Source organism: Meriones unguiculatus, chromosome 4 (assembly GCF_030254825.1).
Source record: "Meriones unguiculatus strain TT.TT164.6M chromosome 4, Bangor_MerUng_6.1, whole genome shotgun sequence".
In the NCBI taxonomy this organism is placed as follows: Eukaryota; Metazoa; Chordata; class Mammalia; order Rodentia; family Muridae; genus Meriones; species Meriones unguiculatus.
Genome location: NC_083352.1, coordinates 120451609 through 120473754, shown reverse-complemented (window position 1 = coordinate 120473754; position 22146 = coordinate 120451609). Strand labels below are relative to the sequence as shown.

The 22146-nt window shown below is 50.7% G+C and overlaps 1 protein-coding gene across 2 annotated transcripts in view; it reads left to right on the top strand.

Annotated features, from left to right (window-relative positions):
* Positions 1-22146, top strand: part of Ppp1r16b (protein phosphatase 1 regulatory subunit 16B) — an 89654-nt gene that overhangs the window by 43895 nt on the left and 23613 nt on the right. The gene's annotated exons all lie outside the window — the stretch shown is intronic.

The window sequence follows — 22146 nt, the reverse complement described above, 5'->3', positions numbered from 1 at the left end:
CCGACTAGAAGGTAACTGCCCTAGATAAGAGGAGGCGACAGGCTAGCTGACTAGTAGCTCTGGGTGGTAAGTGTAAACCTCAACGGCTGAAAAGAGCCCAGCTGGGAGAGGCCGCTCTGCCTCGTGTGTTGACCTCCTTTTGTAGGGCTGGCCCAGGACTCAGTCTGCCGCATCCCTGTGGGATACAGCTCTTCTGGACCAGGGGGAAATTATGAGTGTAGCACGTGGAAGCGCTGCGTCTAGGTGAGGCTCTCTCTTTGGGGAAGATGCTCTGAGAACCTGGCACCATTCACAGCTCAACCTCTCCTACCATCACCATCATTTCATCAGCTTCCCTTGACCCTTCTCTCCTTTCCCCCTATTATTATTATTATTATTATTATTACTCCTCACTGTGTAGACCAAGCTGGCCTTGAAATCACAGACAACATCTGCCTGTTTCTGGCTCCTGAGTACTGGAATTAAGGGTGTGTACCACCACACCCAGCCCTCATCCACCCATCTATCCATCTATCCATCCATCTATCTATCTATCTATCTATCTAATCTATCTATTATTTGGTTGTTTGTTGAGATGAGGTCTGAGTACTACCACAGGCTGGCCTTGAACTCTCTATGCAGTTAGTTGAGGCCGACATTCAATTTATGATCCTCCTGCCTCCACTTGGGGTTTAACAGGTGTGCACCACTGTGTCTGGATTTTGTGGCGTTAGAGTGATAGAACGTTGGACCTCACGGTGCTGAACCAGCACTCTATCCCCTGAGCTACATCCCAGCCCTTGGAGCCATGTCTGTTGGGTACTTTGCTGTGCACCAGCCCACTGATGCTCTTAGCTACTCTCTAAGCCTCTCTAATGGCTCCACTTTCCCAGTGGACAGACCGAGACTGAGAGGAGTCTAGTTATGTCTAGACTATCTTCTGTTGGGGCCTGATGCTGCGATCCTGGTCACACATACCAGGGACATTCACCTCTCCTTAAAGCCCGGTCTCCCTCCTCTCTAGGTCGCTGCACTTGGCAAGGTCTGGGCTAGCAAAAGCTCAGCATGAGCCTCCTGCCTGAGTAAGGAGTCAGGGGACGAGCCCCATGCTTCTGGCCCCACCTGCCCAGAGATGCAGCTGCCTGGCCCCCTGACGCAGGCTTGTCTCCAGGGAGACCTGCCACAGAGCCACAGCTTCTGGCCAGGCTTCCCTCAGACCTCATTTGTGTGCAGATGTTTATAGTCTGGGTGACTTCCCGTCACCGCCAGGCATCCGAATGATGGTGCTCTCCCTTCTGTCTGACACTGTCCTTCTGAATATCTCAAGACAAGTGCCATGTCAAAGGTCACACTCAGCTGACTTGGCTGCATACAAGTGTAATCCCAGCCCTGGAGAATCTATGGCCGGGGGAACCACAAGTTGGAGGCCAGCCTGGGCTACAAAAACAAAAACAGAAAACCTTCCAGGGATGTAACTCAGAGCACTTGCCCAGCGTTCACAAAGCCCTGGGTTCCATCTCCAGGACCACATAAACCTACTGTGATGGTTCAGACCTGTAATTTCAATACTGGGCAGGCTGAGGCAGGAGGATCAGTTCAGAGTTATCCTTGGCTGCATAGCTAGCCTGGGCTACATGAGACCCTGTCTCAAACAAAATATTATCTTCTGACACCCGGTATTTAAAACTATTGTATAAGAATAGTTCCAGACCTTAGAAAAGCATGTTAATTCAGAAATGATTTGTACATGGGTCCTGAAGAGCTTATCGACTCCTTATTTCATCAGCTCAACCATCCACTCCAGGAAGCAGTTGACTAGCAAAACTGTTTTTCACTAAGAGTCTTAAGGTTCAGCACCAATTAATGGAAGGGGGTTGGACCGGATGTAAACAAAACTGTAGGTAGGTTTGGGGATGAGCCGAATGCACCCTCCTTGCCTCTGCAGCTGAAAATACAACCTTGAAGCCCACACACAATGCTGTGGATGCCTTGAAGTTCCATTTTTGGCAAGTATATTCTAGTCTCGGTGTGCTCCAGCTAATCTGTAGCTTCTGACTCATGGCACTGGGTGGTGGATCATGGCCTTGACCTGGGTGTCCTCAGGATATAGCCTACAGGGGCCAGCATCCCCAGGGTGGGGTGGGGGAGTCTGAGTCTACCAATCTTGGGATGGATTTGGGCTGAGGACCTGCTAAAGCACTGGGATACTGTCTGAGTTAGTTGGGGCTACCGCAGACTGGGTGCAGTGATAGACACTGTCTTCCTGGCAGTTCTGGAGGCTAGACGTCCCCAAACAGATGAGTGGGGGATAAGAACAGCATTCGTGGGTAGGACATGGAACTGGGTGGGACACAGTAGGAAAGATAGGAGGTAAAAATGGTCGTGCTGGGATGCTGAGGAGAAAGAGAGGCGCAGAGAGATTCAGAGACCTACTCGGGGCTTCTCGCTCAACTCGGTTTGGGGCCCCAAGTCTGTGCTCATAACTGCAGCACAGCCCAGCGCCCCACAGAGAGTAGTAGGACACACTGACAGCTGGCACAGTGAAGAGCCCGCAAGGCTGGGGCTTGGAATAAGGCTGACCCTTTATTCAGAAGACTATAACACCATGGATGACCCTGACCATCCTTAGACGCCATGAAGGTTTCTTCTGAGTCCAGGCACAACTAAGCAAACCTTAGAAAAGTCCGATCCCATGAGGTGGGAGCTGGGAGTTGCTGAGTGGCTAAGTCCTCACCAGCCTTCCAAGTGGAGAGCACGGGGGGTTCCTGCTCTCTGCCGCCATCCCAGGCAGCCTGAGCGTCAGCCCCAGCTGCCATTCATCCAGGCCCTGCCTTCCACACATGCCAATGCTCAGAGGTACAGAGGACAGGCCTCCGAGAGGAGTGAACTTCGGTGTGGACAGATCTTAAGGCTTTCCTTGGTTCTTTGGAGCTTGGAGCAGAGAGCTTTGCTTCGCTCTGCCAGCTGATGCCTGGAGCCTCTCGTCATGGTGACCCTCAGAGGCACAGGGCCCTGCCGTCAGCTTGTTCCCTAATGCTGGTTGCTCCTCTGCACTTACACCCCAGAAAAGCAAAGGTGTGCACATGGGGGTGTTCCCAACAGTGGCTTGCGGGGCATGAGATCACCTTAACTGACCACGGAGACCTGGCACCCCCGATTTCCTTTCCTGTCTGCAAATCGTGAACTTGGAAGGTTCACTCCATCTCCTTCTGATGTTCCTGTCACAGGTTAAATGCCCGTGTGACTGAGCAGAGTTGAGTCCTTGCCAAAGATAAGGGAGGACTGGGGCTTCCCATAGTTGTGTCCTCTCCCTTAGCTCTGGCTACACCCCTGCACCTTTGACTCTAAGGTGATGAAAGGAAGAACGAGGACCTCTGCTGGCTTATGTATTGGCGCCTCTACACATCAGCTTTGCCTCCCTGGACCTCAGCTTTTTTAGGGACAGTGATGGTATCAGTTATAGCAACTGTGATAAAATCATAAGCTGCTTGGAACAGGGTCTAGCTTATAGCAAGGCTAGCCTCAGAGAGATGAGATAAGGATCCTCCGTTAAATGCACGAAGAAACAGCTTCCTACTGTCAGCTAATTTCCCTGACTTTTACCCACATGTAAACTAACCTGCCTTTCTTATGGTAGGTCCAGTCCAAATTCTCATCAGCTGGTGAATGGATACATTACATGTGATATATCCATGTAATGGAATATTATTCTACTACGTAAAGAAGGAAGTATTAGCACATACCACAATGAGTTTGAGTCTGAGTGACGAAAGCCAGGCAGGGAAGGTCACACGTTATATGATTACATTTGAATTTATGTATTTCAAGATATGCAAATCAGAAAAGAGGGTGGTGGTGCGCCGCAGCGGTGGCAGTGGCAGCGGTGGTGGTGGTGGCATCGGTGGCGGCGGCAACAGCACATGCCTTTAATCCCGGCACTCAGGAGGCAGAAGCAGGCGGATCTCTGTGAACCAGCCTGGTTTACAGAGTGAGTTCTAGGACAGCCAACACTACACAGAGAAACCCTGTCTTGAAAAACGGGAAAAAAAAAAAATCAAGAGCAAACAGAAAATAAATTAGCAGTTACCTAGGGAGCACGGAGAGGGAGGGAATGAAGAGTGACTGGACGTACAGCTTGCGTTAAAAAAGCACAGAGAGGGAAAACACTGTGTCCAAAGTCACACAGTACGAGCAGACCGTGAGTCAGCCTGCTGCAACGGCTAGAGGTTGGACTTTGGGCATGACCAAGGTGGCTACAAGACCTCCTCAGCCCAGAAAGGCTGTGAGTCGCCCTCCTTTCAGGATCTTTCCCGCTGGCCTGGGATAGGGAGCAGTAACCTGGAGGGAGCTGGGCTTTGAGCTGCAGACCAGAAGTAGGCATGTCCCCCAGGCACCTCTGACCCACTTTGAGGGCTTCTGGTGGGCTGTAGAAATCGATTTGCAGAAAGGTGGTTTCCACTTAATTAGCGTGGCCTGCTTCCGGCTGGGAATGCACCGTTAAATGGGCTGGGTCACCCTGCAATCATGCCAGTGGCCTCAGCTCCTGTCCCCAGGGACTCTCTGCCTCTTGGGCCCTGTCCTCTTAGTGGGGCTGCTATTCAGAATGGCTTGGGTTTCCACTGTGGAGCAGGAGGCCAGCTTTACTCCCTTCCCAGCCCAGGAAACTCAGGGTGGAACAAGGCAAGCATGAGATGGCCCTGGGCTGTGAAAGACCCACTCAGAGGCCCTGCCTCTGTGTGCCTGGCCTCAGCACAGAGCCTGTTGCAGACCAAGCCCACACCCTGTCCATATGTCTCCTCGAGTTTCTAATGTTGCATCCCAGCTGTGGCTGTCACTTACTGCTGGCTCCCAGACCACAGGTGATAGCTAGAGCAGGCTTTGGACCTGTTCCTGGCTTTTGGCACAATCTCCACTTGCCTCTATTGTGAGGGTGTCACCTCTTGCCTGGTTTTCAGAGGCCTATAAAGTTTGATTCTTGCTCCTGGCTTTAGAGGGAAGGCTTTCAGGCTTTGGGGTCCTGTGGGGCAGAGGGGCCCCTCAAATCTGAATGCGCCATCCTCTAAGCAGAATGTGCATGTGTGGGCACTGCCACTTGCTTGCTGGGTGACTCTCAGCAACAGACTCCATCTCTCTGAGCCCTTTCCCCTTGGCTATAGAGCTGGGGTCCTGGGAGCATATTCCTGAATATTCTCGGGAGGGGTGAGTGGGGTGCCACAGGTGAGCGGCCAAGTGGGTGAGTGGCTGCTGCAAGTCTACGAGCTCACCATGCAAGTGGAAGGTAGGAGGAGGGGCTCGTGGGCCTTAAGGGCTGTGTCCCAGAGATAGAGCATTTACTTTTTGGTTTTGTTTTCTTTTTGGTTTTTTGAGACATGTTTTGCTATTTACAACTGACTAAGTTGAAACTTTCTGTGTAGACCAGGTTGGCCTGGAACTCATAAAGATCCGCTTGCCTCTGCCTCCTGATTGCTGGGGTAAAAGGTGTGTGTCCCCACTCCTGGCTCTGTACTTCTTTTTTGAGAAATGTCTGTTCAATTCAAAGTGACGTTTCTAAAGGGCTGTACTTGGCTCCTTTGCCTTCCTCAGCCATTAAGGTGTAGATGCCTGGCTGATGAAGCTGAGGTGGGGTGTGGCCCCGTGGGATGGGCTGGTTAAAGATCTACCCCTGTCCTGAAGAGCAGCTTCCTGTGGGGTCCAACCAGGAATAGCCAAGGTACATGGTTCAGACCCTGGGCTCCGGGCCAAGACCATCTGGGCTCCAATCCCAGCTTTACCCAGTGAACCCAGAAAGATCATTCTGTGCCTCGGTTTCTCTGTTGCTTGAGTAGAAAGAGGTCTACCAGGACTCCGTGAGGCCCTGTTATAGAGTAATTTTTGGCACAGAGACAGATTCTGAAGCATGCCATCATCTGTCGTCAGTCAGCATTTCCCTACAAAATTGGGCCTGTGTCTGCCATACTGTGGACCAGTCCGACGACACAGGCTATCATTACTGTGAGACTCAAGTTGTTACTGTCTTTGGTGTGTGTGGGGGGATGTGGTTGGGTACACAGGTGTTTTCCTGAGCCTCTGCTTTTCATCTGTGGCAGCTTTCCTGTTAACTTTCTGGGGAACTTGGCACCCTTCGTACTTACCCAGAAAGCCTAAGTTTCAATTTCCCCAAATTTCACCAGGACTTCTGATTCATATTCTCTGTCTGTCTGTCTGCCTTTGTCTCTGTCTCTTTCTGTCTCTTTGTTTCTCTGTCTCTCTGCCTCTGTCTCTCTGTGTCTTTTCAAGGTCTTTTCTAGCCCAGGCTGGCCTCAAACCTACTATATAACTAATGATCTTGAACTCTTGATCCTCCTGCCTCTACCTCCTTGGTTCTGGGATTGCATGCGTGTGCTGCCATGCTTGGCTTGTTGCCTTAAAGTGTTTACTATAGCCATCCTTGTGAGTGCACATGCAGTCACTTTTGCTTCTTCTAGGAGGTTGTGCAAAGAGTACTGCCCCCCCCCGCCAGGTGCTCTTTTTACTCAGCTTAAGGGAGGTTGTGGTTTGAGGGGCTTCAAAAACCACCTCATGGCCTATGGAAGAGATGATCATGGGACGTTGGCAGCTCTTTTACCTCCCCCCGCCACCCTGCCCCTGCACACCTTGTGGGTGAGCCTGTTCGACTTTCTTCTAAGACACCTGTGAGCCTTGTGTCAGATGCCTGAAGTTCATTAGTGAATGACAGGCAGGACCCCTGCCTAGTGGGGCTGATCACCCACTAGGGTAGCTGATAGCCTGTCAACCGAAAGGGGATGGGGATGGGCTCGGTGGCTGAGCGTCTGCCCAGCCTCCGGTAGGCACTGAGTTCTCCAGCATGACGTTAACAATAGACTAAATGACGAAGAGACCGATTCATGTTAGGACAGGTCTCTCGGAGGAAGTGACCTGGAAATGATGTGAATCCCTGCAGAAAGAGAGGGGTCTAGACGTAAAGATAAGTGGCACTAGCAGGGATTGGGGGCAGAGAGGCCCTGGTGATTTGATGCTAGTCTGGGGGAGGGGGGAAATTACTCCAGTGGGCAGGGACCTGTACAGAGAGCCTAGGGTGTATGGATGTCAGACCAACCAACTTCCTCGTTGCCTCTCCAGCCCTGAGGGACAGCTGGGCCAGGATCGATTCTCCCAGGATCTCATCCCATCCCAGGGCTGGGGGTGGGGATTGGGTCAAGCTCAGTGTCCTCAGAGAGCATAGGACACACTGTGAGTCTGACGACACTCTTCCCTACCCTAAGGCATGCTCTGATGCCTGTATCTTTTCTTCCCAGGCTTGGCCTGGTGTTCCCCTCACTGCAGAGCTTAGCCTCAAGGCATGGAAGTCCAGGTTAGTGTCCTCGCCAGCCTCCTGGCTCTAAGAGAACAAGGTGTTCTACCACAGAGCCCTGGCCCCAGGACATGAGTGCACCTGGCCCAGGGCACAGGAAGAAAACTGACCCCACTCCTGAGTTACATAAGGTGTCTTTGGAACTTGGCTCCTTTTGAGCTGATATGGGAAAAGGACACCCAAGCAGGCAGGCAGGTGGAACCAAAGAGGAGGGTGGCACCTTTGGGTCACTTCTGGGTCATTCTGCATTCTGGGTGTTGGTTGATTCATTCATCAAACACAGCTGGCATCTGCTCTGTGTTTAACCTACTGGTGGGTCCATGAGCAAATGTTCAGTGAATGTTTGCAGGAAGGAGAGAGGAAAAGAGGAAAGGAAGGAGGAAAGAAGGAAAGAAGGGAAAGAAGAAAGGAGGGAGTAAGGGAAATTGCAAGGAGGGGAGGAATGGAAGAAAGAGGGACAGGTGAAGGCTAGAGAGGCATCACCCAGCCTGCAGTTGTGCTCGAAGTCATGTGACCATCAAGCTTGGCTCTAGCCAATAGAAAAGCAACAGCTTCATATAGACCTTTAAACCTCGCCTTAGTGGTGCTGTGGGGAAAGGGAGCTGGAATACATTAACCCAAGAATCTCCAGCACCAAGCCAGGGAACAACTGTAAATCGACACAGGGTACACTGATTTATTTTTATGGCAAATCTTCAAAGTCCAGTGTGGGCGTAATACCCCAGCCCATCTCTGTGGGGATCATAGTTAGCTAGCACACCGTGGCCCCGCAGGGTCTGGGATGCTGTGGGAGGTGGCAGGTGCTGGGTGAGCCAGACGCTGCCTGCTGAGGGTGCTAGGTCAGGATCAGGGGAGATTTACTGTGTGGACTGTGTGTGAGTGCACTCATTTGCTCATTCGCTTATCTAATGCCCAACAGATGTGGATTGAATGGCTGCACTGCAGTGGGGGTGGGGGAAGGATCTTTCTAGGCAAAGAGAAGGAGGGACCCTCAGAGGGGATTCCTCAGGGCAGAGGCAGAGCCCTTGTTCTCAGACCTGATGGCATGAGATCACTGAGGGCTTCACCTTGAGTGTAGACGCACCCTAAGAGCTCCTGGCTCATGGTTGGGGGTGGGACATGGGTTTTTTTTAAATTTCTAACAAATTCCCACGTGCTGCTGCTGCTGGCCCAAAGACTCTGTTTTAAGAACCACCAGGCCAGAGCCTGGAGAGATGGCTCAGCCATTGAGAACACTTACGGCTCTTGCAGAGGGCCCAGGTTCAATTCCTGCCACTTACATTTTGGCTAACCCTGTCTGTAACTCCAGTTTCAGGGATCCAACAGTCTTCTGGCCTCCTCGGGCACCAGGCACACATGAGACACATAAATGCATATGTGCAGGCAAAAACACATAAAGAGTTATGTATATAATTATATATATATAATTTTATTATATATAAAGTTCTTATAAAGTTTATATATTTATATATAGTTGTTTATATAACATTTATATGTTTGTATATGTAATTATTTATGTAAAGTTATACATATTATATATTATACAATTATGTAGACAATTATATAAATATGTACTTATATTGTATGCTAGCCCATAGCAGGAAAAGGCAGTTGGGAGCGTTTTTTCTTTAGTATTTATTTCTGTGTGTGTGTGTGTGTGTGTGTGTTCATGTGTGTGTATACCATGGCATGTATGTACTATGGCATGAGTGTGGAGGTCAGGACAACTTTTAGAAGTCAGTTCTCTCCTTCCACCATTTGGGTTCTGGGGATCCAACTCGAGAGTGTCAGGCTTGGCAGCGAGTGCCTTTACGCACTGAGACATCTCACCCCCCCACACGCTATGAGAGATTTTCACCCGGGAGAGAAATGTCCCAGGTTTGTGATTTCAGACACTCTTAGGAGCTGCTGACAGCCTCTCTCCTGCCAAGCCAGAATGACCCCGAACTCAGGAGGGTTCCACCCCACGTGGCAGGGAAGCCTGAGCTAGCCTGCTGGAACCAGAAAGACACAGGTGCAGAGTGACGCGTGTGGACATCTTAGCTTTGTGGGTGGAAACAAACCTGGAGTCAGCTGGAGGTCTCCCGGAAGAATTTCCCTAATTAAGGGAAATTTGAACAGCTGTGGGCAAGGAGAAAGTCAGGGGCTAGGGTGTCCGTGGCTCTGAGTCCTGTAGGGGTTCTGGGGTCTCCTGCTGGATAGTAGATTTGGAATCAGTGAGTTCAGTTCCCTGTGCCTCAGTTTCCCTGCTTAGAAATAGAAGCCCATCCTAAGGCTGCTTCGCTCCTGCCTAAGTTTGCTTCGGGGATATCTCTACTTTCGTCTCTATGGGGTTGGGCGTGGAGCAAGCGCTCAATAAATGTGGGCTCCTGTTGGTCACTGATGTCTCCGTCTCCAACTCTTCCTATGCTGTGAGAATGTAAAGGTTGAGGACTCTGCCATCATTGTCTGTTGCTGGTAACATCCGAAGATTCTCCAGGTTCCTGAGCGTAAGGCATTCTCAGACCCCACTCGAGACCTGCCCTTCACTTTGCATCCGGTCCCTGTTGTCTCTGAGCCAGGGCAGGCTGAGGACGGTGGGATCCAGCGGCCCTAGAAACCGGCAGGCTGATCTCCCTCCTCAGGCAGCAGCAGCACCCCAGGCTGCTTCACCTCCTTAGCTGTTCCTGTCTGATAAGAGTGGATTTTTCCACTTCCTGCAGCAGAGATGCCCCGGTTTCCCCTCTGCCCACCACCTGCCCTGGTTTCTACTCCTGCACAGGCTGAGCTGCCTGAGATGGCTGTCTTGGAGCCACAGGAGGTTGTTGCAGGAGGGGAGATGTGTGCGTGGGCTAGGGACCCGGAGAGCTGGCAGCAGATTCGGTTAGGAGGCCAACTTCTTGGTTCTGATGTGACAAGAAAGGCCCAGTCTTTATCAGAAATGGCTAAACCTAACCCCAGCAAACAAAACCCCCCAGCCAGCAAACAGGAAGCAGAGGCTGGATAAAAATACCTTCCTTTGCAGCTGCAGCTGAGCCATCTCGCTTTCAGAAAACCCTGCTCTTGACAGGAAATATGGCAGCTGCAGAGGGGAGTGGCAGCTGAGTGGGCCTGGGGTAGAGACACGGGTGACAAAGGCAAGTGACATCAGGGCCCCCGAATCTAGCACTCCCTAGCAGGTGAAGAAACAAGGCTGGCCCACTTGTGCTTGCCTGGCCTTTAATTGGAGGCTCATCTGGGATAGACAAGAAATTTCTCTCTCCCAATTGGAATGGGAAGACCAATATTGTGTGTGGGAAATGAGACCGTGGCTTTGAATTTATTTTGTTACCTGTAAAGCATTACTCTTTGGAGCCACAAAGGTCTTCCAAAGGACTAGATAAGAAATCATTTAGGCTGTGTATGTCGTGCAGGCTCTCTCACACCTGAGCCCTGCTGCTGAAGCAGAAAAGCCTCAGAAGGCGGCGAGAACCCGGGGCTCTAGCTAGCTCACAACAGTGACTTTCACAGACTGTTCATTTATCACACAGTACTCTGTCTTTGATGTTTTTCAACCACTTCAAAAGTAGCAACCTGGAACGAGGGAAATTGCTCAGTCAGTAGAGCATTTGCCTTGCAGACAGGAAGACCTGGGTTTTCTCTCTAGAGACCCCCTTTAAAAAACAAAAACAAAAACAGGGCATGGTAGCATGTCCCGGCATTGTCAGAGACAGTCAGATCTCTGGGACTCTCTGGTCAGACAGCCTAGCTTTGTAGGACAGTCCCAGGCTAGTAAAAGACCCTGTCTCAATAAAACAGAAGGAATGGCTCCTCAGGAGTGACAGTTGAGGTGGTCCTCTAGCTACCACACATGCACAGACAGACAGACAAATAGAAATCATTTTTCGGTTTTTGGATCTGTTTTATTTCAGACAGCGTGTCCCTGCGTAGGTTCACTGGTCTTGTAGTTACCATGTAGCCCAGGCTGGCCTCCAACTCCTACTGCTTTCCCTCAGTCTCTTGAGTGTTCTACTAAACCCTCCGGGGTCCTCCTCACTCTTAACTTTCAATTGGCATAAGCGTAAAGTCACAGGCCTGATTTGAGCTTGCAATAGCAGTTTTCTGACTCCTGCACTATAAAATCATGTTAGTTTTTTTTAAAACCATCACTGCTGAATTTCCTGCCCAACAGAGAGTCTCAGCTCTGCCTCATCTTTCAAGGTATCAGTCAGCATGAAGTGTCATTTCTACTCCAGCGACGTGTAACAGTGACAGTCTTTAGTACTTGTCTATCCTGTGGACAGTTTCCATCACCTAGTGAAAATGAAAAATTCAGACTCTGAAGGCTGATCCCACAGATCTCAAAATGCCCCGAAAATGCTGGCAACCATAGTGTACTGTCACAGACAAATTCCTGTCTTCATTTTTTCCAGCGATGAGTGTGTGGATGTGTGAAACACATGCTGTTTCTCCAGCTGAGACCTTGCTGTGTATGTTCGTTTAAATCCCCCGTTTTCTCATTCTGCTATGTGTCAGCATTTTTCTAGGCCATTAAAAAGCTCTCAGATACCAGCTCAGTAGATTCCACAGGATGACGCTCCAAACATTGTGGCATCAGTGTCCATTTGTTTAGACATGTGGGTTGCTCCCGAGAGGCCTTGACCATAAACAGTGTGGGTAAACAGTTCTGTGAGTAACCTTGTCTGCCCATCTCTGGCTATTCTCTCTCTCTCTCTCTCTCTCTCTCTCTCTCTCTCTCTCCATATATATATATATATATATATATATATTAGTATTTATGTGTTTACTATGTGTGGGGTGTGTAAGCAGGCTGTAGACATGTGGAGGTCAGAGCCCAACATTCTTGAATCAGGTCTCTCCTGCCACCGTGTGGGTCCCAGAATCAAACAGGTCATCAGGCTTGGTGCCAAGTCCCCTCTTCACCTACTGAGCCATCTCACTGGCCCCACATCTGGCTCTTCTCTAATCTTGTTAATTTTGTTGTTTTTTTTTAAAGATCTTGTTTTTATTTTGAATTCCGTGTATTTGTGTGTGTTCGTGTATAAGTATGTTCACATGGGCAGATGCCAGCAGAGTCCAGAAGAGGGCATCAAATCCCTTAGAGCTGGAGTTACAGGGGGCTGCCAGCTGCCTGATGTGGATGCTGAGAACTGAATTTGGGTGCTCTGCTCTTAGTAGCCAGGCCATCTCTCCAGTCCCATTCTCTAATCTTGTCTTCAGGGTGTGTCTTGAGGGCTCCTAAGATGGCTATGCTTTTGACTTCTAACAGTTTTTGCCTTGTTGGGTTTTACTTTACTGACTGACTGGGCAATTCGCAGAGTCCCCTAACCAAGAGAACTGACTTCCGTACCCCTGGCCCCAGGCGGCCACTGAACTGCTTTCTGGCTTGTACTTAACTTTGCCTCCATGGAACACAAGGGAGGCTATGTCATCCTATAGTGTCTGTTTTGATCAACCTCAAGTTCATTGCCTCCCTGTTTTCCCAGAATTCCATTCTGCATCATAGTACTGTTGCCACCCCCTCTTTCTCCGTGTTTGCCTCCGCCCGTTTTATACTGGAGCGCTCCTTTATTTTTAGCTTCTCTTGTTGTGTTTATGCCATCACTCTTTGTTACCAGCGCACACTGAACATTTTCCAGTCTTAGCAAAGCAAGTCTTTACTGTCTTTAGAGTGGAGGGGAAGAAAGACTGTTGTATTTATGCCAGTGTGGAGTATGGCATGGCGTCATCTCGTTCCATGCTTTGATGTGTTGAGTTTCATTGTTACCTCTTTCTTTTTGTAACTTCAGTGAAGTCTATTGCGTGTCTGTGTGTCTGTGTGGGTAAACATACTTGCTTGTAGGAGCCAGAGGACAACCTCAGGCCTTTTTCTTCAGAAGCTGGCCATCTTGGGTTTTTGTTTGTTTTAGATGTATCATGTGTAAGAATGTCTTGCCTGCACTATGTGCATGCCTGGTGCCTGTGGAACTAAAAGAAGCTGTCAGATGCCTGACCATCGTGACCACGTGGGTCCTGGGAAATTGAACCCCAGTCCTCTGAAAGAACAAGTTCCCTTAACCACTGAGCCACCCCCTCCTCCTCCAGCCCCAGTCTATCTTGTTTTTGAGACAAGGTCCTTCATTGGTCTGAGCTTACCAATTTGACTGGGGTGACTGGCTAGTATACACCAGAGAGTTACTGCTTCTCCAGGTTTGGGGGGTTGCAAATGTATGCCACTGTGCCTGTCTTTTTAAAATTTTAAATCCCCACCCTGTGTGTGTGTGTGTGTGTGTGTGTGTGTGTATACCATGTGTGCTCAGGTTTCTTCAGAACCCGAAAGAGGGCTTCAAGTCCCCTGGAGATGGATTGTGAGCTGCTCTGTATGGGTGCTGGGAACCAAACTAGAGCTCTGTGGAAGAGTGGCCAGTGCTCTGAATTGTTGAGCCATCTCTCAACAAAAGTGCCTGCATTTGCCACTTAGGTTTGGGGGATTGGCACCAGGTACACATGGAATCAACTAGGCTGAAAATGATCTCAGTAATTCCCAGCAAAGCAAGCTTAGACACGTCATGCCAGTTCTCTGTTGAATGGGCTGACAGCACGTCATAGGGCTCTTCTGCCGAATGGCTGGGGCAATCACATCTTCGCTGGTGTCTTGTGCTTGGAAAGTAACCAACCTGTGTTACATGTTGTTATGGTGGCCACGAGGCCATAGCAGGGTCTACATGTATGTATCTCATACCTGGAAGGTTGAGAATATTTTTACGTAGTCCCTGCCTGGAGCTATGAAATAATTGTACTATTTTTAAGAGCCAGGAGAGATGCGAAGAGACATGTGCTGGGAGGGATGGGATGAGAACAAAGGGAAGCAAGGAAAGAGGATTGAGCTTGGGACAGCTGGGGAGACGGAAGGAAGTGCAGAACCTTGGAGAGTTCCCAGGCTGCGGGCTAGAGGAACAGACAGGGCTTGGGATGGAATGAAGGTTGAGCAGCCCCTTCGGGTAGTAGGGTGTGGATCTGGGGATGGAGTCAGTGAGGAATTGGGGAGCTGGAAAGCCTGTCTCTTGTGGGCACAGTAATGAGGAGAATGGATGCTACTGAGCTCTCACTCCCAGGTCTAGCTTGGAGCCCTCCTTTTTGTACAAGCTCATGCATGCATGGTTCATAAACCATTGACTGCAGACTTTCTGAGGTGTGTGCTCCCATGGTCTTTAGTACAAGGCTTTCCATAGCTGTCATTACTGTCTGATTCTGGTACATGTACATCATCTCCAAGGGAAACTCTGGCCTCCAGCAGTTACTTCATTCTGCCTGCCTGACCCAACCCTGCCACACCCCAGTGCACCTGCCTGCCTGCTCTGGACATTTCCCGACACATGTACATAGGATTTTGTAACATGAGATCTTTTTTATCTAGGTCTTCTGGCCTACCGAGGTGCCTTCGGAATTGTTTTGGGGACAGAACAGTATTCCAATGGCTAGAATTCCATCTATCCATCCATCAGTTGGGGGACACATAGGCTATTCATACATTGGCATTGTTATCAACAATACTGCTGTAAATTCGAGTGTGTAAGTTTGTTTTGTTTGGATTTTTGAGATAGGGTTTCAACATGTAGCTCTGGCTGGCCTGGAAATCATGATCCTCTTGGATGATGGGGTTCCTGGCATGTGCTGCCTCACCCTGCCGACCCTGTGAGTTTCTGTGTGGACACACAGGCTCAGTGCGCTGAGTGGAACTGCTAGGCCATATGATCATGTGGTCACTTGAGCTATTTATTTATTCCAAAGCAGCTGCACCCTTTCACATCCCACCAGCAGTGGATGAGATTTGTAGTCACCCCATGGGATCACTTGTTCTTTGCTGTCTCCTCCTCTAGAATGGCTAATGGAGAAGGGGGGTTCACTTCTCGGCCTGGGGATGTTACTTTGAGGGAAGCCAGCATCTTCCTGGGCTGCTCTTCACCACGGCTGACTCATCACCCAGGATTTCCAGAAGAGGGTCTATTGAATCTGTCACTGAGAAACCACCATTACACTTGACTGAGCCTCTGCCCCCAGCCCCAGGAAGCCACGATTCCCTGCAAGCAACTATTTCTGGCTATTTCTTCTCCAGGGATGAGGAGTGGTGGGTGGAAAGTTGAAATTGCTCAGTGGAGTGATTTTAGAAGCACAGTGAAATGAGGACCAGGACAACTTCACTTTCTGGATGTGCTGGGCTAAGGGGTGGACCCACTGCATCTCTGTTGGCACATTGAGGAAAGGAAACAGGATCACTGTGGGTAGGATTTTCCATGGAGGAGGTACAGTCCCCACGGATGGCATGTGACAGCTGGAGGAAGGACATCAAGGTGCTTGGAATTAAGGGTGGCAGGGTCTGCCCAGGATGGAGAGGCAGCAGGAAGATGCAATGCACTGCAGGTTCCAGCTCTTTGCAAAGCTGCTGCTCCTTTGCCACGTGACCTCAGGCTAACTGTCTGCCTCCGTACCTGCAGACCTCATTTGCAAATGGTAATAACAAGGCTGCAGCAGTGACTGCTGTCATCATCGCTGTCTTCTTTCTCACGTGATGTTCTAGAACATGGAGCTCTGTTGGCAGCAGCTCTGACCTTTCCTTGCACTTTTTGCCATCTCTTCCATGATTTTTATTTGGCAGTGTTTTGGCAGAATGGTTCGTTGTACAGGCTTTGGAGCCAACCAAGCCTGGGTTCAAATCCCAAGCCTTGGGTAGAGGTGATTGATGCACAAGCCTGATAACCTGAGTTTGATCCCTGGGGCCCCTGTTAAGGTAGAAGGAGAGAACCAGCTCACAGAGTTGTCCTCTGACTTCCACATGCACGCTGTGGTACATTCATGGCCCCTCCCATCAAACACACACACACACACACACACACACACACACACACACACACGGGTATACATACACAACACATACAGACACACACAAATACACACAGATACATACACGGAAACACACACATACATATACAGATACACACAGACATACACCTATACACTCGAACGATGATGATGATAATAATGAAAACGATCTTTTCAATAAAGAAAACTTTTCTCAATGTCAAACCTCTCGTACCTCCCTGCTACACTTGGGCAAGTCATCCGCACATGCCCAGATCCTAGTCTCAGTTTCCCATCTGTAGAGATACAGCAGTAGCCATGGGCTTCAGATCCTCCCAACTGTGAGGACTGGCTAGTGTGATGCCTGGAAAACAGTGAGTTCCAGGTTCTGCACAGTAGGTACTAGGCTACAGAAGGGGCAAGCAAGGGCCCAGGGTCAGAGAGAGAAAGGAGTATTGGGGGAGGGGAGCAGAAATGATGGCTACCTGGTGCAAGCTAGAGTCAAGACCATGTGAGGTAGAAGCCAGCCTCCTGGTCTCCTCACGTGGACAAAGGAGGCCAGGAGAGGGCATTGCTCCCTGCTCTCTGTTCCCCGCAATCATTGCTTTTTGGTCATCGAGTCACCCTCCCCGAGGAGCCTCCTGTCTGTAAGACAGCATGAGAGGTAATCCCCAGGACTCAGGGGTAAGGAGCTGTGTGGGGCATGAAGTAGAGGCTCCTGCAGTGTGGAAGGGCACAGTGCCCACAAGGAGGTGACATTGGCCGCAATCTGAAGGATGACCAAGTATTTGCTGGCCCAGGGTGGAAGAAAGGAAGGTTTCAGATGCAGGTGAGGAGAACAGGTGGAGCCTGGGGGCTGGGAGTCCAGCTTTGGTTGGTTTGAAAAATCCCAGAAGCCAGTGCAGCAAGAGGCGCAAGCAATCAGGGAAGGGAGCAATCAGGGACTTGGAGGGTGAATTCCTCAGGACTAGTTCTTGCAGCACCTTGAGGCCTTGGAGAAGAAGCTACAGTGAAGAGGAAATGGTGATTGGTGTCCATGGGCATGTCGCCTGGTTAGGTGGCAGCAGGTGGGCCTTGGGCACGCTGGGGAGATGCACCTTGCCCAAGCTCCACCTTGCTGTGTAAAGACCCTTGCATCAGTCCTTGGGTGCAGGAGCAGGACCCACCCCCCTGAGCTTGCGGGTCACTCACCAGCCTTGGGTGAAGCAGTGAGTTCTGCAGGGCAAGGTGGGTCAGAGGAAAATCCAATCTTGTCGGTGGTGATTTTTGCCTGTGAAGGCAACTGTCACCAGCTTCCACCAGGGCCCCCATGCAGCGCAGCAATGCAGCTGGAAAGGCAAAGAGCAGATGGCCTTGCTGGCCCTGATTCCAGCCAGATTGCCTGGAAGGTGTGGGAGGAGGCCAGAAGCAGAATGTATGGGGAGGGGAGCTGGAGCCACAACCTCTTGCCATCTCTGTGGTGTTCTGCCCAACGGGAAACAGGGGTGTCCAGGTGTCCTCCAGAGTCTCTTTGTGGTCTTCACAGAGCTCCCTAGAGAGAGGCTGCTTTCGTCTGTGAGGACCCACTTGAAAGTTTGTGGGTGATTCTCAATGCCCATGGGAACAGCCCCAGCACCCGGTGCCCAGCCTGGGTATGACTCAGGTATAGCTTACCAGTTAGTTTTAGTGTTTATTCTCTTAGTAACTGTGAGCACTTAAATCCTCACAGCACACTAAAAATGAAGTCCTCATTTGATCCCCATTTTATAGCAAAGGGCCTGAAGGCCTAAGGCCACACCTAAACACATACTTTAGAACGGATGGTTCATTCTGATAAACTGATGGCTAAGCCTGGAAGCTGGGACCTGGTGGGGAGGGAACAGCTCCAGTGCAGCAACCAGAAGAGAGGCTAGCACCCCTGGCCAGAGGAGAGAGAGTTCCTCTTTTGTCTTGGGGCTTCCTGTCAAGCCTTAGACCCCAGGCTTCCTCCCCAGGTTTCTCAGGACGTTCATGAAGTAAGACACAAACCCAGAGAGGTAAACGCAAGCTCTCAGGATCTCAGGATGGCTGAGCAGGCTGCACGCAACTTCAAAGCACTTTGCTCACGTAGACTATGATGAAAACAATCTGGCCTCTGAGTTGGTTCAGAGGGTCGCCTGGTGGGAGGGACACACTCTGTAGGGCCCTGGAGACCAAGCAGCTGTAGACCTTGCCACCCGGGGCATGCGGCAGGCAGCGGGCGCTGCACAGTCCGTGGGGACACACAGCTCTGCCGCTCTGCAGTGAACACAGTGTGTTTCTTCTGTGCCACGTGCAGGGCTGGAGCCCTTCTGTCTGTGCAGGGGCCCGAGGTGATGCTCCGCTGACCTTAGCAGCGTCCCCGGCTCCCCACGTCAGCCATCAGCTTGGTTCATGGAGCTGAGTAGCAGAGCCTTGACTTCTAATCCCAGCATCTAAAAAAGACCAAAGAAACACTGGACAGACAAGCACAGAGAAAGGGAAGCTGGCTGTGTGGGTAGTGGGGCTTTTGCTCTGGGGAGCTGGGCTCAGGGCCAGACTCTGTCCTCCTAGTGAGTGCTGCCTAGGCAGCCTTGGCTCGTGGGTATTAGGGGTTTCTTAGAGCTGGAGATGATTTGTCCCACTTCTTGGGATGAAAATAACTGCCCGACTTCAGGGTAATTACATGGCTTGGGCTCCCACGCAGTGCAGAGAGCCCCCCGATAATTACTGTGTGGATGCTGCTGTTGGCAGCTGATACTTATTTTCTGCCTCAGAATCTTCTGGACAGGAAGCCTGGGCCATCACCCACTCTAGACAAACCCAAATCTGCTCATGTGAGCAGAACCTTCTGGAAACACTTCCTGAGCAGGGTCATGATGCCCAAACCTCTCCCCAGAACCATTTGTCAGGCTCAGGGCACCATTGCCAACCCAGATACAAGCTGGCCCTGGGGTAGTCAGTGGCTGTGTTGGCAATTTCCTATCACTGTGACAAAAACAATCTGACAAGAGCAACTTAGGGAAGGAAGGAAAGTTTGGCTCCCAGTTACGGGGTACAATACATCACTGAAGGGAAAGCACGACAGCAGGAGAGGAAGGCGGCTGGCCACATCGCATCCATAGTCAAGCAGGGAATGGGGAACACTGGTTCTCTGCTCTTTTTTCTCAGTTTCATTCGGCCCAGGGCCCCAGCCTATGAGATGGTGGGTCTTCCCCCTCAGTTAAACATCTTTGGGAAAGCCCTCATAGACGTGTCCAGAGGTGTGTTTCTACAGTGATTCTGAATCCAGTCAACAGTGGAGACTAACTGTCCCAGTGGCTTTGCCATCATCGCCTCGAGAAGCCCTGGGTGGCTAGAGCCACCCACTAAGTTACCAAGCTCTGTAGGAGGCTCTTGCACGTGAGCAGAGCTTTTTGGCCTAGAAGATTAACCCTCAAAGTCGTCTGCAGTGGTCTAAGGTGGAGAACCTGTATGCATTTTCTTAACATTTATTTCTATTTTATGTGTGTGAGTATTTTGTCTGCATGTACATCTGTGCACCACATGCATGCCTGTTGCCTGAGAAGGTTAGAAAAGGGCATTGGATCCCTTGGAACAGGAATTACAACTGGCCACATGGATGCTGGGAACTGAACCTGGGTCCTCTGTAAGATCAGTAAATTTATTTTTTATTTTTTATTTTTTTATTATTTTTTTATTTTTTATTACTGAGTCTTCTCTCTAGTCCTGAGCCTGTGTCTTTGAACTGAGCTAGGGAACTGCCGAGGATGTCAAGGTCCTGGAGGAAGGCGTTCCCTAGGATTCGCTGTGCGTCCGGCTTTAGGAATAGAGTTATAAACATTGGGTTGTATTTCTGTCTTTTGGGGCCTAGCGTTCAGCAGGCAGAAAGAGACAAAACCTGTACTTATTCAGTTATGCAGGTGTGGCTGTGAGATGGCTGTTCCTTAGATGCTGGGATCCATGAGTACGCATAGCAGGGAGAGACCAGGGAGTTTGCGTAAGACCTAAAGGATGAGGGACAGGGCACATGTGTGCTCACACGCATGTGTGTGTGTATGCCATTGCACACATGCTCAGATGCGTGTTTGGGGGACTGCCTAGATGATGGATGCGTAGGTGCACGCATGGATACTTGAATGGATGCCTGGGTTGGTGGATCTCTGCAAGGATGGCTAGGTAGCTGAGTCTTCCACGGAATGAGAATAGGCCGTGCAGAAGCTCAGAGGTCAGAGGAAGTGTGGTTATTGTAGCTGCCACAAACTGCTGCTGCAGAGAACGTGAGGAGCTTAAGGAATGAAGGTGGGGAGGTGGACAGACAGGATTAGCTCACAAGCCCTTCTCTGCACAGCTTCAGAAGGAGCAAGACTCCAAAGCCCAGCGTGAATGGCGCCCCGTGGAATAGGGCAAGGCAGTGATCTGCAAGTTGGGATTGTATCGTGCAAGACCTTGCATCCAAGGTGGAGGGTGCTGGGCCCGGTGCAGTAGGGAAGCAGAGGAGGGCTCGGGCATTTCGTGATGAGGCTGGCTTCTATCTGCAATGCCCGAAAGCTGCACTGTCCCCTAAAGATTCCAATGACCCTAGGCATGCTTGACTTCTATTCTTCCTACTCTGTGGCACACGTGGCTGCTGAACGGCGTGGTGGACACTGGGTTTTACATGCGTATCAATTCCGGTTTAAATAGCCACAGCGGCCAGATGTGGCTCCACAGGGGACAAGCAGCCTGGGGCTGGGCAGAGTCCTGTCGTGTGTATGCCCTGGTAGCAGTGCGTCTTGAGCAAGTCTGCTGGAGGCGGTTTCTGGATGAGTTGAGGCCTCTGCTTCCCCTTCACACAGGTGCCTGTCCATGCGGAGGCCGGGGCACAGTGGGCTGGGGCCTAGGGGCAGGATGAGCTGAGCAGCTGCCCCACCCCCTGCTCCTGAGACCTGAAGGCTGCGCTGGTGTCCAGCCCTGTCTTTTCCCAGAGCCTCTGAGGCTGTTGATGGACTGTTGTCCTGCAGAGTGCCACAGCTCTCTAAGCTGCTCTCTCTGCCAAAGGCACGTTATTGAGGAGGCTTCCTTTGCCCTGGCTGCATGAGCCTTGGGCCTCCGGTATGTGGACTTGGCTTATGTCAGTGTGGGCAGGAGAAAGCTCAGTGGGGCGTGGCCAGCCTGCTCCTCCCACCAGTAGGGTCTCATCCCTCTTCTTCATCAGCGTTGTGACAGTGGCCTCTCCCACAGAGCAGCTTATCTGTGTGTTCTCGGGTAGCTGCTTCTTGACCAGTCCTCTGGCCCAGAATTCCACTTGCCTGCTCACTGCTCAACCTAAGGAAGCTGGGTCCAGAGAGGAGCTGGGACACCCCTGCTGCTGGGGCCACTTACACAGAAGGTCTAGAACAGAGAGCTGTGGGCATCCTTAGACTCTTGCTGTCAGCAAGTCTCTCCCTCTCCGGAGAGAGACAAAGCTGAAGGCTGGACGGAGGGAATCCCTCTGTGCCCAGCAGGGTGAGGCCCTGCAGGCTGAGAGGCAGGCCAGTCTTTTTCTTCCCATTTGTACATGGCTTCTAGCTGACATTGAGACCCTGGATGGGATGGGAAGAGGAGAAAGGATACTGAGGGGATGGGAGAGGGCCTCTCTAATGCCATTTGTATACTCTGGTTCTCCTCACTTCCCAGATCCACTCACCACTTCTGAATACACACACACACACACACACACACAAGTACACATAGGCACACACACAGTTATACATATACATGTGCATGTGATAGTTATACGGGCACCCAAAGACCAGGACAAGGGGTGGCAAAAACCTCTACCACCCTTCCCAAAGGTTCAGTAGAGCTAACGAAGGCATTTGACACCCATTGCTAAGCCATCATGAGTGCAGGATACATCTAGGCGAATAAAACCAGGCATCACCAGATATACCTACAAACCACATACTGACCCCTGACCACTATGCTAAGTCCCTGACATGGCTCAGCTTGATGTCACATGACCCCACGTGAGGTAAAGGCAACATCATTTCCACTTTACA